This window comes from Manis javanica, chromosome 1 (assembly GCF_040802235.1).
Source record: "Manis javanica isolate MJ-LG chromosome 1, MJ_LKY, whole genome shotgun sequence".
NCBI classification, from domain to species: Eukaryota; Metazoa; Chordata; class Mammalia; order Pholidota; family Manidae; genus Manis; species Manis javanica.
In genome coordinates this window covers 61,726,097-61,745,670 of record NC_133156.1, presented here as the reverse complement: position 1 = coordinate 61,745,670, position 19,574 = coordinate 61,726,097, and positions in this window count along the sequence as shown.

The following is a 19,574-nucleotide window of genomic DNA, read 5'->3' as shown; positions in this document are numbered from 1 at the left end:
ATGGTAGGCGTCTGTTCCAAGAGTCAGGGCTAGGGTTAGTGTTCGGTGTTTGGGATGGTGTACGTTGGTGATAGTGTTTCAGTTCGAGTTACGTTTCGACTGTAATGGGAGGGTGAGTGTGAGATTGGGTCTTAGGTTTATGATTTTCTGGGGCTGACCCTTAAAGCATTCTGATGGTTCCCATGCACACTCCAAGTCTACAGTTAGGGTTAGATGTTCGGTAATCGGTAGGGGTAGGAGAGTGCTACTTTTACAGTGAGGTTCTGTCTCTGGTCTGAGGGTGAGGGCGAGATTGAGTGTCAGGTATATGTGGAGCGGTGGGGTTTGTCAATGTTGTCCCTGACGTGTCAGGTCCAGGGGCCAGAGCTAGGGGTAGGGTTAAGTGTTCAGTGAGATGTGTAGGCATGATACGGTTCTGTTTCCATTTAGGACTCGGTTCTGATGTGAGCTACACAGCATGATTGAATGACAGTGTTACAGTGACACCAGGGTGACGTCGATGTTCATGGTAGGAGCCTTTACCGAGATTCAGTGCGAGGGTTATTGTTCGGTGTTTGGAAAGTTGTACGTGGGTGAAAGGATTTGATTCGTGTTAGCGTCCGGCTGTGATGTGAGGGTGACGGCGAGATTGCGCGCACTTTTTCGGTGATGTGTGCGTTATGTCGATTTTGACCGTGAGGTTCTGACCCAGCAGCCATGGCAAGGTTTACGGCTAGGGTTTCAGTAAGGTGTCCGGATAGGATAGGATTATGAGCACACTTCGGTGTCAGCTGTGATGTGAGGGCGACAGTGAGATTGAATGACAGTGCTACCTTGAGACACAGGTGACTTTGATATTCATGTTAGGGTCAGGTACATCATTCGGGGCTAGGGTTAGGATTCAATATGTGGGAATGTGTTCATGGGAGATACGGTTCCGCTTAGAGTCAGGAGAGGTCCCTGATGTGAGGGTGAATACAAAATTGGATCTCAGGTTTCTGCTTTGGTGGGGCTTACCTTAAAGGAATTCTGAGGAAAACGGCGCCGAGTCCTGGGCTAGAATTAGGTGTAAATGTTTTGCAATGCTTACGTTCAGGATACCGCTACAATTACAATCTGAATCTGCCTCCATTGTGAGGGGTAAGTCGACATTGAGTGCCACGTACATTGTGAACTCGGGGTGATGTCGGTGTTCACCGTGACGGTCAAGTTCATGTGCCAGGGCTACGCTTACGTTTCTGTGTTTGTAAACAGGTAACGTCAGGATTGTGCTTCGGCTACAGTGAGGTTCTGACTGTGATGTGAGATCGAGGGCGAAAGTCGGTCTCTCATTCACTATTTTGTGGGGCCTACAAGAAAGGTATTCTGATGGGTGAGGAACAGAATACAGGGCTAGGGTTAGAGTTAAGTGTTTGTTAATGCATATGGGCAGGAGAGCAGTATGATTACAGTGAGAATCTGGCTCTGATGTGAGGGTGAGGGCGACATTGAGTGACAGGTGTAGGGTGAGCTGTGGGTGTTGTCGATGTTGACTGTGAGGTATCAGTCCCAGGCGAGGGGTACGTACGGTTAGGGTTATGGGTTCAGTAAGGTGTAAGGGCTGGATAAGGTTATGTTTACATTTAGGACTCCGCTCTGATGTGAGGGAGACAGTGTGATTGAATGACAGTGTTACAGTGAGATATGTGCGACGACGATATTCATGGAAGGGGTCCGGTCCCATAGTCAGGGCTAGGGTTAGGGTTCGGTGTTTGAGAAGGTGTACCTTGGTGATAGGGTTTCGTTTCGAGTTAGGGTCCGTCTGTAATGTTAGGGTGAGTGCGATATTGAGTCTCGGGTGTACGAATTTGTGGAGCTGACGATTAAAGCATTCTGATGGGTCCCGTGCACAGTCCAAGCCTAAGGTTAGGGTTACATGTTCTGTAAAGGGTATGGGCAAGATAGTGTTATTTCTGCAGTGAGGTGCTTTTTCTGATATGAGGGTGAGGGAGAGATTGAGTGACAGCATCGCGGTGACGTGTCGGTTGTGTCGATGCTGACCGTGAGGTTCCGATCCTGGCAACCGTGCAAGGGTTAGGGTTCAGGGTTCAGCAATGTGCACTGACAGGTTGGGGTTATCAGTACATTCAGGGGTCGGCCTAGATACGAGGGCAACAGTGAGATTGAATGACAGTATTACGTTGAGACACGGGTGACGTTGATATTCATGGTAGGCGTCTGTTCCAAGAGTCAGGGCTAGGGTTAGTGTTCGGTGTTTGGGATGGTGTACGTTGGTGATAGTGTTTCAGTTCGAGTTACGTTTCGACTGTAATGGGAGGGTGAGTGGGAGATTGGGTCTTCGGTTTATGATTTTGTGGGGCTGACCCTTAAAGCATTCTGATGGTTCCCGTGCACACTCCAAGTCTACGGTTAGGGTTAGATGTTCGGTAATCGGTAGGGGTAGGAGAGTGCTACTTTTACAGTGAGGTTCTGTCTCTGGTCTGAGGGTGAGGGCGAGATTGAGTGTCAGGTATGTGTGGAGCGGTGGGGTTTGTCAATGTTGTCCCTGACGTGTCAGGTCCAGGGGCCAGAGCTAGGGGTAGGGTTAAGTGTTCAGTGAGATGTGTAGGCATGATACGGTTCTGTTTCCATTTAGGACTCGGTTCTGATGTGAGCTACACAGCATGATTGAATGACAGTGTTACAGTGACACCAGGGTGACGTCGATGTTCATGGTAGGAGCCTTTACCGAGATTCAGTGCGAGGGTTATTGTTCGGTGTTTGGAAAGTTGTACGTGGGTGAAAGGATTCGATTCGTGTTAGCGTCCGGCTGTGATGTGAGGGTGACGGCGAGATTGCGCGCACTTTTTCGGTGATGTGTGCGTTATGTCGATTTTGACCGTGAGGTTCTGACCCAGCAGCCATGGCAAGGTTTACGGCTAGGTTTTCAGTAAGGTGTCCGGATAGGATAGGTTTATGAGCACACTTCGGTGTCAGCTGTGATGTGAGGGCGACAGTGAGATTGAATGACAGTGCTACCTTGAGACACAGGTGACTTTGATATTCATGTTAGGGTCAGGTACATCATTCGGGGCTAGGGTTAGGATTCAATATGTGGGAATGTGTTCATGGGAGATACGGTTCCGCTTAGAGTCAGGAGAGGTCCCTGATGTGAGGGTGAATACAAAATTGGATCTCAGGTTTCTGCTTTGGTGGGGCTTACCTTAAAGGAATTCTGAGGAAAACGGCGCCGAGTCCTGGGCTAGAATCAGGTGTAAGTGTTTTGCAATGCTTACGTTCAGGATACCGCTACAATTACAATCTGAATCTGCCTCCAATGTGAGGCATAAGTCGACACTGAGTGCCACGTACATTGTGAACTCGGGGTGATGTCGGTGTTCACCGTGACGGTCAAGTTCATGTGCCAGGGCTACGCTTACGTTTCTGTGTGTGTAAACAGGTAACGTCAGGATTGTGCTTCGGCTACAGTGAGGTTCTGACTGTGATGTGAGATCGAGGGCGAGAGTCGGTCTCTCATTCACTATTTTGTGGGGCCTACAAGAAAGGTATTCTGATGGGTGAGGAACAGAATACAGGGCTAGGGTTAGAGTTAAGTGTTTGTTAATGCATATGGGCAGGAGAGCAGTATGATTACAGTGAGAATCTGGCTCTGATGTGAGGGTGAGGGCGACATTGAGTGACAGGTGTAGGGTGAGCTGTGGGTGTTGTCGATGTTGACTGTGAGGTATCAGTCCCAGGGGCAAGGGTACGTACGGTTAGGGTTATGGGTTCAGTAAGATGTATGGGCTGGATAAGGTTATGTTTACATTTAGGACTCCGCTCTGATGTGAGGGAGACAGTGTGATTGAATGACAGTGTTACAGTGAGATATGTGCGACGACGATATTCATGGAAGGGGTCCGGTCCCATAGTCAGGGCTAGGGTTAGGGTTCGGTGTTTGAGAAGGTGTACCTTGGTGATAGGGTTTCGTTTCGAGTTAGGGTCCCTCTGTAATGTTAGGGTGAGTGCGATATTGGGTCTCGGGTGTACAATTTTTGTGGAGCTGACGATTAAAGCATTCTGATGGGTCCCGTGCACAGTCCAAGCCTAGGGTTAGGGTTACATGTTCTGTAAAGGGTATGGGCAGGATAGTGTTATTTCTGCAGTGAGGTGCTTTTTCTGATATGAGGGTGAGGGAGAGATTGAGTGACAGCATCGCGGTGACGTGTCGGTTGTGTCGATGCTGACCGTGAGGTTCCGATCCTGGCAACCGTGCAAGGGTTAGGGTTCAGGGTTCAGCAATGTGTACTGACAGGATGGGGTTATCAGTACATTTAGGGGTCGGCTGAGATATGAGGGCAACAGTGAGATTGAATGACACTATTACGTTGAGACACGGGTGACGTTGCTATTCATGGTGGGCGTCTGTTCCAAGAGTCAGGGCTAGGGTTAGTGTTCGGTGTTTGGGATGGTGTACGTTGGTGATAGTGTTTCAGTTCGAGTTACGTTTCGACTGTAATGGGAGGGTGAGTGTGAGATTTGGTCTTAGGTTTATGATTTTGTGGGGCTGACCCTTAAAGCATTCTGATGGTTCCCATGCACACTCCAAGTCTACGGTTAGGGTTAGATGTTCGGTAATCGGTATGGGTAGGAGAGTGCTACTTTTACAGTGAGGTTCTGTCTCTGGTCTGAGGGTGAGGGCGAGATTGAGTGTCAGGTATATGTTGAGCGGTGGGGTTTGTCAATGTTGTCCCTGACGTGTCAGGTCCAGGGGCCAGAGCTAGGGGTAGGGTTAAGTGTTCAGTGAGATGTGTAGGCATGATACGGTTCTGTTTCCATTTAGGACTCGGTTCTGATGTGAGCTACACAGCATGATTGAATGACAGTGTTACAGTGACACCAGGGTGACGTCGATGTTCATGGTAGGAGCCTTTACCGAGATTCAGTGCGAGGGTTATTGTTCGGTGTTTGGAAAGTTGTAGGTGGGTGAAAGGATTTGATTCGTGTTAGCGTCCGGCTGTGATGTGAGGGTGACGGCGAGATTGCGCGCACTTTTTCGGTGATGTGTGCGTTATGTCGATTTTGACCGTGAGGTTCTGACCCAGCAGCCATGGCAAGGTTTACGGCTAGGGTTTCAGTAAGGTGTCCGGATAGGATAGGTTTATGAGCACACTTCGGTGTCAGCTGTGATGTGAGGGCGACAGTGAGATTGAATGACAGTGCTACCTTGAGACACAGGTGACTTTGATATTCATGTTAGGGTCAGGTACATCATTCGGGGCTAGGGTTAGGATTCAATATGTGGGAATGTGTTCATGGGAGATACGGTTCCGCTTAGAGTCAGGAGAGGTCCCTGATGTGAGGGTGAATACAAAATTGGATCTCAGTTTTCTGCTTTGGTGGGGCTTACCTTAAAGGAATTCTGAGGAAAACGGCGCCGAGTCCTGGGCTAGAATTAGGTGTAAGTGTTTTGCAATGCTTACGCTCAGGATACCGCTACAATTACAATGTGAATCTGACTCCAATGTGAGGGATAAGTCGACATTGAGTGCCACGTACATTGTGAACTCGAGGTGATGTCGGTGTTCACCGTGACGGTCAAGTTCATGTGCCAGGGCTACGCTTACGTTTCTGTGTTTGTAAACAGGTAACGTCAGGATTGTGCTTCGGCTACAGTGAGGTTCTGACTGTGATGTGAGATCGAGGGCGAGAGTCGGTCTCTCATTCACTATTTTGTGGGGCCTACAAGAAAGGTATTCTGATGGGTGAGGAACAGAATACAGGGCTAGGGTTAGAGTTAAGTGTTTGTTAATGCATATGGGCAGGAGAGCAGTATGATTACAGTGAGAATCTGGCTCTGATATGAGGGTGAGGGCGACATTGAGTGACAGGTGTAGGGTGAGCTGTGGGTGTTGTCGATGTTGACTGTGAGGTATCAGTCCCAGGGGCAAGGGTACGTACGGTTAGGGTTATGGGTTCAGTAAGGTGTATGGGCTGGATAAGGTTATGTTTACATTTAGGACTCCGCTCTGATGTGAGGGAGACAGTGTGATTGAATGACAGTGTTACAGTGAGATATGTGCGACGACGACATTCATGGAAGGGGTCCGGTCCCATAGTTAGGGCTAGGGTTAGGGGTCGGTGTCTGAGAAGGTGTACCTTGGTGATAGGGTTTCGTTTCGAGTTAGGGTCCGTCTGTAATGTTAGGGTGAGTGCGATATTGGGTCTCGGTTGTACGATTTTTGTGGAGCTGACGATTAAAGCATTCTGATGGGTCCCGTGCACAGTCCAAGCCTAGGGTTAGGGTTACATGTTCTGTAAAGGGTATGGGCAGGATAGTGTTATTTCTGCAGTGAGGTGCTTTTTCTGATATGAGGGGGAGGGAGAGATTGAGTGACAGCATCGCGATGACGTGTCGGTTGTGTCGATGCTGACCGTGAGGTTCCCGTCCTGGCAACCGTGCAAGGGTTAGGGTTCAGGGTTCAGCAATGTGTACTGACAGGATGGGGTTATCAGTACATTTAGGGGTCGGGTGAGATATGAGGGCAACAGTGAGATTGAATGACAGTATTACGTTGAGACACGGGTGACGTTGATATTCACAGTAGGCGTCTGTTCCAAGTGTCAGGGCTAGGGTTAGTGTTCGGTGTTTGGGATGGTGTACGTTGGTGATAGTGTTTCAGTTCGAGTTACGTTTCGACTGTAATGGGAGGGTGAGTGTGAGATTGGGTCTTAGGTTTATGATTTTGTGGGGCTGACCCTTAAAGCATTCTGATGGTTCCCATGCACACTCCAAGTCTACGGTTAGGGTTAGATGTTCGGTAATCGGTATGGGTAGGAGAGTGCTACTTTTAGAGTGAGGTTCTGTCTCTGGTCTGAGGGTGAGGGCGAGATTGAGTGTCAAGTATATGTGGAGCGGTGGGGTTTGTCAATGTTGTCCCTGACGTGTCAGGTCCAGGGGCCAGAGCTAGGGGTAGGGTTAAGTGTTCAGTGAGATGTGTAGGCATGATACAGTTCTGTTTCCATTTAGGACTCGGTTCTGATGTGAGCTACACAGCATGATTGAATGACAGTGTTACAGTGACACCAGGGTGACGTCGATGTTCATGGTAGGAGCCTTTACCGAGATTCAGTGCGAGGGTCTTTGTTCGGTGTTTGGAAAGTTTTACGTGGGTGAAAGGATTTGATTCGTGTTAGCGTCCGGCTGTGATGTGAGGGTGACGGCGAGATTGCGCGCACTTTTTCGGTGATGTGGGCGTTATGTCGATTTGGACCGTGAGGTTCTGACCCAGCAGCCATGGCAAGGTTTACGGCTAGGGTTTCAGTAAGGTGTCCGGATAGGATAGGTTTATGAGCACACTTCGGTGTCAGCTGTGATGTGAGGGCGAAAGTGAGATTGAATGACAGTGCTACCTTGAGACACAGGTGACTTTGATATTCATGTTAGGGTCAGGTACATCATTCGGGGCTAGGGTTAGGATTCAATATGTGGAATGTGTTCGTGGGAGATACGGTTCCGCTTAGAGTCAGGAGAGGTCCCTGATGTGAGGGTGAATACAAAATTGGATCTCAGGTTTCTGCTTTGGTGGGGCTTACCTTAAAGGAATTGTGAGGAAAACGGCGCCGAGTCCTGGGCTAGAATTAGGTGTAAGTGTTTTGCAATGCTTACGTTCAGGATACTGCTACAATTACAATCTGAATCTGCCTCCAATGTGAGGGATAAGTCGACATTGAGTGCCACGTACATTGTGAACTAGGGGTGATGTCGGTGTTCACCGTGACGGTCAAGCTCATGTTCCAGGGCTACGCTTACGTTTCTGTGTTTGTAAAGAGGTAACGTCAGGATTGTGCTTCGGCTACAGTGAGGTTCTGACTGTGATGTGAGATCGAGGGCGAGAGTCAGTCTCTCATTCACTATTTTGTGGGGCCTACAAGAAAGGTATTCTGATGGGTGAGGAACAGAATACAGGGCTAGGGTTAGAGTTAAGTGTTTGCTAATGCATATGGGCAGGAGAGCAGTATGATTACAGTGAGAATCTGGCTCTGATGTGAGGGTGAGGGCGACATTGAGTGACAGGTGTAGGGTGAGCTGTGGGTGTTGTCGATGTTGACTGTGAGGTATCAGTCCCAGGGGCAAGGGTACGTACGCTTAGGGTTATCGGTTCAGTAAGGTGTATGGGCTGGATAAGGTTATGTTTACATTTAGGACTCTGCTCTGATGTGAGGGAGACAGTGTGATTGAATGACAGTGTTACAGTGAGATATGTGCGACGACGACATTCATGGAAGGGGTCCGGTCCCATAGTCAATGCTAGGGTTAGTGTTCGGTGTTTGGGATGGTGTACGTTGGTGATAGTGTTTCAGTTCGAGTTACGTTTCGACTGTAATGGGAGGGTGAGTGTGAGATTGGGTCTTAGGTTTATGATTTTGTGGGGCTGACCCTTAAAGCATTCTGATGGTTCCCATGCACACTCCAAGTCTACGGTTAGGGTTAGATGTTCGGTAATCGGTATGGGTAGGAGAGTGCTACTTTTAGAGTGAGGTTCTGTCTCTGGTCTGAGGGTGAGGGCGAGATTGAGTGTCAGGTATATGTGGAGCGGTGGGGTTTGTCAATGTTGTCCCTGACGTGTCAGGTCCAGGGGCCAGAGCTAGGGGTAGGGTTAAGTGTTCAGTGAGATGTGTAGGCATGATACGGTTCTGTTTCCATTTAGGACTCGGTTCTGATGTGAGCTACACAGCATGATTGAATGACAGTGTTACAGTGACATCAGGGTGACGTCGATGTTCATGGTAGGAGCATTTACCGAGTCGACAACACCCACAGCTGACCCTACACCTGTCACTCAATGTCGCCCTCACCCTCACATCAGAGCCAGATTCTCACTGTAATCATACTGCTCTCCTGCCCATATGCATTAACAAACACTTAACTCTAACCCTAGCCCTGTATTCTGTTCCACACCCATCAGAATACCTTTCTTGTAGGCCCCACAAAATAGTGAATGAGAGACCGACTCTCGCCCTCGATCTCACATCACAGTCAGAACCTCACTGTAGCCGAAGCACAATCCTGATGTTACCTGTTTACAAACACAGAAACGTAAGCGTAGCCCTGGCACATGAACTTGACCGTCACGGTGAACACCGACATCTCCCCGAGTTCACAATGTACGTGGCACTCAATGTCGACTTATCCCTCACATTGGAGGCAGATTCAGATTGTAATTGTAGCGGTATCTGAACGTAAGCATTGCAAAACACTTACACCTGATTCTATCCCAGGACTCGGCGCCGTTTTCCTCAGAATTCCTTTAAGGTAAGCCCCACCAAAGCAGAAACCTGAGATCCAATATTGTATTCACCCTCACATCAGGGACCTCTCCTGACTCTAAGCGGAACCGTATCTCCCATGAACACATTCCCACATATTAAATCCTAACCCTAGCCCCGAATGATGTACCTGACCCTAACATGAATATCAAAGTCACCTGTGTCTCAAGGTAGCACTGTCATTCAATCTCACTGTCGCCCTCACATCACAGCTGACACCGAAGTGTGCTCATAAACCTATCCTATCCGGACACCTTACTGAAACCCTAGCCGTAAACCATGCCATGGCTGCTGGGTCAGAACCTCACGGTCAAAATCGACATAACGTACACATCACCGAAAAAGTGCGCGCAATCTCGCCGTCACCCTCACATCACAGCCGGACGCTAACACGAATCAAATCCTTTCACCCACGTAAAACTTTCCAAACACCGAACAATAACCCTCGCACTGAATCTCGGTAAAGGCTCCTACCATGAACATCGACGTCACCCTGGTGTCACTGTAACACTGTCATTCAATCATGCTGTGTAGCTCACATCAGAACCGAGTCCTAAATGGAAACAGAACTGTATCATGCCTACACATCTCACTGAACACTTAACCCTACCCCTAGCTCTGGCCCCTGGACCTGACACGTCAGGGACAACATTGACAAACCCCACCGCTCCACATATACCTGACACTCAATCTCGCCCTCACCCTCAGACCAGAGACAGAACCTCACTGTAAAAGTAGCACTCTCCTACCCATACCGATTACCGGACATCTAACCCTAACCGTAGACTTGGAGTGTGCATGGGAACCATCAGAATGCTTTAAGGGTCAGCCCCACAAAATCATAAACCTAAGACCCAATCTCACACTCACCCTCCCATTACAGTCGAAACGTAACTCGAACTGAAACACTATCACCAACGTACACCATCCCAAACACCGAACACTAACCCTAGCCCTGACTCTTGGAACAGACGCCTACCGTGAATATCAACGTCACCCGTGTCTCAACGTAATACTGTCATTCAGTCTCACTGTTGCCCTCATATCTCAGCCGACCCCTAAATGTACTGATAACCCCATCCTGTCAGTACACATTGCTGAACCCTGAACCCTAGCCCTTGCACGGCTGCCAGGATCGGAACCTCACGGTCAGCATCGACACAACCGACACGTCACCGCGATGCTGTCACTCAGTCTCTCCCTCACCCTCATATCAGAAAAAGCACCTCACTGCAGAAGTAACACTATCCTGCCCTTACCCTTTACAGAACATGTAACCCTAACCCTAGGCTTGGACTGTGCACGGGACCCATCAGAATGCTTTTATCGTCAGCTCCACAAAGTCGTACACCCGAGACCCAATATCGCACTCACCCTAACATTACAGACGGACCCTAACTCGAAACGAAACCCTATCACCAAGGTACACCTTCTCAGACACCGAACCCTAACCCTTGCCCTGACTATGGGACCGGACCCCTTCCATGAATATCGTCGTCGCACATATCTCACTGTAACACTGTCATGCAATCACACTGTCTCCCTCACATCAGAGCGGAGTCCTAAATGTAAACATAACCTTATCCAGCCCATACACCTTACTGAACCCATAAACCTAACCGTACGTACCCTTGCCCCTGGGACTGATACCTCACAGTCAACATCGACAACACCCACAGCTCACCCTACTCCTGCCACTCAATGTCGCCCTCACCCTCACATCAGAGCCAGATTCTCACTGTAATCATATTGCTCTCCTGCCCATATGCATTAACAAACACTTAACTCTAACCCTAGCCCTGTATTCTGTTCCTCACCCATCAGAATACCTTTCTTGTAGGCCACACAAAATAGTGAATGAGAGACCGACTCTCGCCCTCGATCTCACATCACTGTCAGAACCTCACTGTAGCCGAAGCACAATCCTGACGTTACCTGTTTACAAACACAGAAACGTAAGCGTAGCCCTGGCACATGAACTTGACCGTCACGGTGAACACCGACATCACCCCGAGTTCACAATGTACGTGGCACTCAATGTCGACTTATCCCTCACATTGGAGGCAGATTCAGATTGTAATTGTAGCGGTATCCTGAACGTAAGCATTGCAAAACACTTACACCTAATTCTAGCCCAGAACTCGGCGCCGTTTTCCTCAGAATTCCTTTAAGTTAAGCCCCACCAAAGCAGAAACCTGAGATCCAATTTTGTATTCACCCTCACATCAGGGACCTCTCCTGACTCTAAGCGGAACCGTATCTCCCATGAACACATTCCCACATATTGAATCCTAACCCTAGCCCCGAATGATGTACCTGACCCTAACATGAATATCAAAGTCACGTGTGTCTCAAGGTAGCACTGTCATTCAATCTCACTGTCGCCCTCACATCACAGCTGACACCGAAGTGTGCTCATAAACCTATCCTATCCGGACACCTTACTGAAACCCTAGCCGTAAACCTTGCCATGGCTGCTGGGTCAGAACCTCACGGTCAAAATCGACATAACGCACACATCACCGAAAAAGTGCGCGCAATCTCGCCGTCACCCTCACATCACAGCCGGACGCTAACACGAATCAAATCCTTTCACCCACGTACAACTTTCCAAACACCGAACAATAACCCTCGCACTGAATCTCGGTAAAGGCTCCTACCATGAACATCGACGTCACCGTGGTGTCACTGTAACACTGTCATTCAATCATGCTGTGTAGCTCACATCAGAACCGAGTCCTAAATGGAAACAGAACCGTATCATGCCTACACATCTCACTGAACACTTAACCCTACCCCTAGCTCTGGCCCCTGGACCTGACACGTCAGGGACAACATTGACAAACCCCACCGCTCAACATATACCTGACACTCAATCTCGCCCTCACCCTCAGACCAGAGACAGAACCTCACTGTAAAAGTAGCACTCTCCTACCCATACCGATTACCGAACATCTAACCCTTACCGTAGACTTGGAGTGTGCATGGGAACCACCAGAATGCTTTAAGGGTCAGCCCCACAAAATCATAAACCTAAGACCCAATCTCACACTCACCCACCCATTACAGTCGAAACGTAACTCGAACTGAAACACTATCACCAACGTACACCATCCCAAACACCGAACACTAACCCTAGCCCTGACTCTTGGAACAGACGCCTACCGTGAATATCAACGTCACCCGTGTCTCAACGTAATACTGTCATTCAATCTCACTGTTGCCCTCATATCTCAGCCGACCCCTAAATGTACTGATAACCCCATCCTGTCAGTACACATTGCTGAACCCTGAACCCTAGCCCTTGCACGGTTGCCAGGATCGGAACCTCACGGTCAGCATCGACACAACCGACACGTCACCGCGATGCTGTCACTCAATCTCTCCCTCACCCTCATATCAGAAAAAGCACCTAACTGCAGAAGTAACACTATCCTGCCCTTACCCTTTACAGAACATGTAACCCTAACCCTAGGCTTGGACTGTGCACGGGACCCATCAGAATGCTTTAATCGTCAGCTCCACAAAGTCGTACACCCGAGACCCAATATCGCACTCACCCTAACATTACAGACGGATCCTAACTCGAAACGAAACCCTATCACCAAGGTACACCTTCTCAGACACCGAACCCTAACCCTAGCCCTGACTATGGGACCGGACCCCTTCCATGAATATCGTCGTCGCACATATCTCACTGTAACACTGTCATTCAATCACACTGTCTCCCTCACATCAGAGCGGTGTCCTAAATGTAAACATAAACTTATCCAGCCCATACACCTTACTGAACCCATAACCCTAACCGTACGTACCCTTGCCCCTGGGACTGATACCTCACAGTCAACATCGACAACACCCACAGCTCACCCTACACCTGTCACTCAATGTCGCCCTCACCCTCACATCAGAGCCAGATTCTCACTGAAATCCTATTGCTCCCCTGCCCATATGCATTAACAAACACTTAACTCTAACCCTAGCCCTGTATTCTGTTCCTCACCCATCAGAATACCTTTCTTGTAGGCCCCACAAAATAGTGAATGAGAGACCGACTCTCGCCCTCGATCTCACATCACAGTCAGAACCTTACTGTAGCCGAAGCACAATCCTGACGTTACCTGTTTACAAACACAGAAACGTAAGCGTGCCCTGGCACATGAACTTGACCATCACCGTGAACACCGACAACACCCCGAGTTCACAATATACGTGGCACTCAATGTCGACTTATCCCTCACATTGGAGGCAGATTCAGATTGTAATTGTAGCGGTATCGTGAACGTAAGCATTGCAAAACACTTACACCTAATTCTAGCCCAGGACTCGGCGCCGTTTTCCTCAGAATTCCTTAAAGGTAAGCCCCACCAAAGCAGAAACCTGAGAGTCAATATTGTATTCACCCTCACATCAGGGACCTCTCCTGACTCTAAGCGGAACCGTATCTCCCATGAACACATTCCCACATATTGAATCCTAACGCTAGCCCCGAATGATGTACCTGACCCTAACATGAATATCAAAGTCACCTGTGTCTCAAGATAGCACTGTCATTCAATCTCACTGTCGCCCTCACATCACAGCTGACACCGAAGTGTGCTCATAAACCTATCCTATCCGGACACCTTACTGAAACCCTAGCCGTAAACCTTGCCATGGCTGCTGGGTCAGAACCTCACGGTCAAAATCGACATAACGCACACATCACCGAAAAAGTGCGCGCAATCTCGCCGTCACCCTCACATCACAGCCGGACGCTAACACGAATCAAATCCTGTCACCCACGTACAACTTTCCAAACACCGAACAATAACCCTCGCACTGAATCTCAGTAAAGGCTCCTACCATGAACATCGACGTCACCCTGGTGTCACTGTAACACTGTCATTCAATCATGCTGTGTAGCTCACATCAGAACCGAGTCCTAAATGGAAACAGAACCGTATCATGCCTACACATCTCACTGAACACTTAACCCTACCCCTAGCTCTGGCCCCTGGACCTGACACGTCAAGGGACAACATTGACAAACCCCACCGCTCCACATATACCTGACACTCAATCTCGCCCTCACCCTCAGACCAGAGACAGAACCTCACTGTAAAAGTAGCACTCTCCTACCCATACCGATTACCGGACATCTAACCCTAACCGTAGACTTGGAGTGTGCATGGGAACCATCAGAATGCTTTAAGGGTCAGCCACACAAAATCATAAACCTAAGACCCAATCTCACACTCACCCTCCCATTACAGTCGAAACGTAACTCGAACTGAAACACTATCACCAACGTACACCATCCCATACACCGAACACTAACCCTAGCCCAGACTCTTGGAACAGACGCCTACCGTGAATATCAACTTCACCCGTGTCTCAACGTAATACTGTCATTCCGTCTCACTGTTGCCCTCATATCTCAGACGACCCCTAAATGTACTGATAACCCCATCCTGTCAGTACACATTGCTGAACCCTGAACCCTAGCCCTTGCACGGCTGCCAGGATCGGAACCTCACGGTCAGCATCGACACAACCGACACGTCACCGCGATGCTGTCACTCAATCTCTCCCTCACCCTCATATCAGAAAAAGCACCTCACTGCAGAAATAACACTATGCTGCCCATACCCTTTACAGAACATGTAACCCTATCCCTAGGCTTGGACTGTGCACGGGACCCATCAGAATGCTTTAATCGTCAGCTCCACAAAATCGTACACCCGAGACCCAATATCGCACTCACCCTAACATTACAGACGGACCCTAACTCGAAACGAAACCCTATCACCAAGGAACACATTCCAAAACACCGATCCCTAACCCTAGCCCAGACTATGGGACCGGACCCCTTCCATGAATATCGTCGTCGCACATATCTCACTGTAACACTGTCATTCAATCACACTGTCTCCCTCACATCAGAGCGGAGTCCTAAATGTAAAAATAACCTTATCCAGCCCATACACCTTACTGAACCCATAACCCTAACCGTACGTACCCTTGCCCCTGGGACTGATACCTCACAGTCAACATCGACAACACCCACAGCTCACCCTACACCTGTCACTCAATGTCGCCCTCACCCTCACATCAGAGCCAGATTCTCACTGTAATCATACTGCTCTCCTGCCCATATGCATTAACAAACACTTAACTCTAACCCTAGCCCTGTATTCTGTTCCTCACCCATCAGAATACCTTTCTTGTAGGCCCCACAAAATAGGGAATGAGAGACCGACTCTCACCCTCGATCTCACATCACAGTCATAACCTCACTGTAGCCGAAGCACAATCCTGACGTTACCTGTTTACAAACACAGAAACGTAAGCGTAGCCCTGGCACATGAACTTGACCGTCACGGTGAACACCGACATCACCCCGAGTTCACAATGTACGTGGCACTCAATGTCGACTTATCCCTCACATTGGAGGCAGATTCAGATTGTAATTGTAGCGGTATCCTGAACGTAAGCATTGCAAAACACTTACACCTAATTCTAGCCCAGGACTCGGCGCCGTTTTCCTCAGAATTCCTTTAAGGTAAGCCCCACCAAAGCAGAAACCTGAGATCCAATTTTGTATTCACCCTCACATCAGGGACCTCTCCTGACTCTAAGCGGAACCGTATCTCCCATGAACACATTCCCACATATTGAATCCTAACCCTAGCCCCGAATGATGTACCTGACCCTAACATGAATATCAAAGTCACCTGTGTCTCAAGGTAGCACTGTCATTCAATCTCACTGTCGCCCTCACATCACAGCTGACACCGAAGTGTGCTCATAAACCTATCCTATCCGGACACCTTACTGAAACCCTAGCCGTAAACCTTGCCATGGCTGCTGGGTCAGAACCTCACGGTCAAAATCGACATAACGCACACATCACCGAAAAAGTGCGCGCAATCTCGCCGTCACCCTCACATCACAGCCGGACACTAACACGAATCAAATCCTTTCACCCACGTACAACTTTCCAAACACCGAACAATAACCCTCGCACTGAATCTCGGTAAAGGCTCCTACCATGAACATCGACGTCACCCTGGTGTCACTGTAACACTGTCATTCAATCATGCTGTGTAGCTCACATCAGAACCGAGTCCTAAATGGAAACAGAACCGTATCATGCCTACACATCTCACTGAACACTTAACCCTACCCCTAGCTCTGGCCCCTGGACCTGACACGTCAGGGACAACATTGACAAACCCCACCGCTCAACATATACCTGACACTCAATCTCGCCCTCACCCTCAGACCAGAGACAGAACCTCACTGTAAAAGTAGCACTCTCCTACCCATACCGATTACCGAACATCTAACCCTAACCGTAGACTTGGAGTGTGCATGGGAACCACCAGAATGCTTTAAGGCTCAGCCCCACAAAATCATAAACCTAAGACCCAATCTCACACTCACCCTCCTATTACAGTCGAAACGTAACTCGAACTGAAACACTATCACCAACGTACACCATCCCAAACACCGAACACTAACCCTAGCCCTGACTCTTGGAACAGACGCCTACCGTGAATATCAACGTCACCCGTGTCTCAACGTAATACTGTCATTCAATCTCACTGTTGCCCTCATATCTCAGCCGACCCCTAAATGTACTGATAACCCCATCCTGTCAGTACACATTGCTGAACCCTGAACCCTAGCCCTTGCACGGTTGCCAGGATCGGAACCTCACGGTCAGCATCGACACAACCGACACGTCACCGCGATGCTGTCACTCAATCTCTCCCTCACCCTCATATCAGAAAAAGCACCTCACTGCAGAAGTAACACTATCCTGCCCTTACCCTTTACAGAACATGTAACCCTAACCCTAGGCTTGGACTGTGCACGGGACCCATCAGAATGCTTCAATCGTCAGCTCCGCAAAGTCGTACACCCGAGACCCAATATCGCGCCCACCCTAACATTACAGACGGACCCTAACTCGAAACGAAACCCTATCACCAAGGTACACCTTTTCAGACACCGAACCCTAACCCTTTCCCTGACTATGGGACCGGACCCCTTCCATGAATATCGTCGTCGCACATATCTCACTGTAACACTGTCATGCAATCACACTGTCTCCCTCACATCAGAGCGGAGTCCTAAATGTAAACATAACCTTATCCAGCCCATACACCTTACTGAACCCATAAACCTAACCGTACCTACCCTTGCCACTGGGACTGATACCTCACAGTCAACATCGACAACACCCACAGCGCACCCTACTCCTGCCACTCAATGTCGCCCTCACCCTCACATCAGAGCCAGATTCTCACTGTAATCATATTGCTCTCCTGCCCATATGCATTAACAAACACTTAACTCTAACCCTAGCCCTGTATTCTGTTCCTCACCCATCAGAATACCTTTCTTGTAGGCCACACAAAATAGTGAATGAGAGACCGACTCTCGCCCTCGATCTCACATCACAGTCAGAACCTCACTGTAGCCGAAGCACAATCCTGACATTACCTGTTTACAAACACAGAAACGTAAGCGTAGCCCTGGCACATGAACTTGACCGTCACGGTGATCACCGACATCACCCCGAGTTCACAATGTACGCGGCACTCAATGTCGACTTATCCCTCACATCGGAGGCAGATTCAGATTGTAATTGTAGCGGTATCCTGAACGTAAGCATTGCAAAACACTTACACCTAATTGTAGCCCAGGACTCGGCGCCGTTTTCCTCAGAATTCCTTTAAGGTAAGCCCCACCAAAGCAGAAACCTGAGATCCAATTTTGTATTCACCCTCACATCAGGGACCTCTCCTGACTCTAAGCGGAACCGTATCTCCCATGAACACATTCCCACATATTGAATCCTAACCCTAGCCCCGAATGATGTACCTGACCCTAACATGTATATCAAAGTCACGTGTGTCTCAAGGTAGCACTGTCATTCAATCTCACTGTCGCCCTCACATCACAGCTGACACCGAAGTGTGCTCATAAACCTATCCTATCCGGACACCTTACTGAAACCCTAGCCGTAAACCTTGCCATGGCTGCTGGGTCAGAACCTCACGGTCAAAATCGACATAACGAACACATCACCGAAAAAGTGCGCGCAATCTCGCCGTCACCCTCACATCACAGCCGGACGCTAACACGAATCATATCCTTTAACCCACGTACAACTTTCCAAACACCGAACAATAACCCTCGCACTGAATCTCGGTAAAGGCTCCTACCATGAACATCGACGTCACCCTGGTGTCACTGTAACACTGTCATTCAATCATGCTGTGTAGCTCACATCAGAACCGAGTCCTAAATGGAAACAGAACCGTATCATGCCTACACATCTCACTGAACACTTAACCCTACCCCTAGCTCTGGCCCCTGGACCTGACACGTCAGGGACTACATTGACAAACCCCACCGCTCCACATATACTTGACACTCAATCTCGCCCTCACCCTCAGACCAGAGACAGAACCTCACTGTAAAAGTAGCACTATCCTACCCATACCGATTACCGAACATCTAACCCTAACCGTAGACTTGGAGTGTGCATGGGAACCACCAGAATGCTTTAAGGGTCAGCCCCACAAAATCATAAACTTAAGACCCAATCTCACACTCACCCTCCCATTACAGTCGAAACGTAACTCGAACTGAAACACTATCACCAACGTACACCATCCCAAACACCGAACACTAACCCTAGCCCTGACTCTTGGAACAGACGCCTACCGTGAATATCAACGTCACCCGTGTCTCAATGTAATACTGTCATTCAATCTCACTGTTGCCCTCATATCTCAGCCGACCCCTAAATGTACTGATAACCCCATCCTGTCAGTACACATTGCTGAACCCTGAACCCTAGCCCTTGCACGGTTGCCAGGATCGGAGCCTCACGGTCAGCATCGACACAACCGACACGTCACCGCGATGCTGTCACTCAATCTCTCCCTCACCCTCATATCAGAAAAAGCACCTCACTGCAGAAGTAACACTATCCTGCCCTTACCCTTTACAGAACATGTAACCCTAACCCTAGGCTTGGACTGTGCACGGGACCCATCAGAATGCTTTAATCGTCAGCTCCACAAAGTCGTACCCCCGAGACCCAATATCGCACTCACCCTAACATTACAGACGGACCCTAACTCGAAACGAAACCCTATCACCAAGGTACACCTTCTCAAACACCGAAACCTAACCCTAGCCCTGACTATGGGACCGGACCCCTTCCATGAATATCGTCGTCGCAGATATCTCACTGTAACTCTGTCATTCAATCACACTGTCTC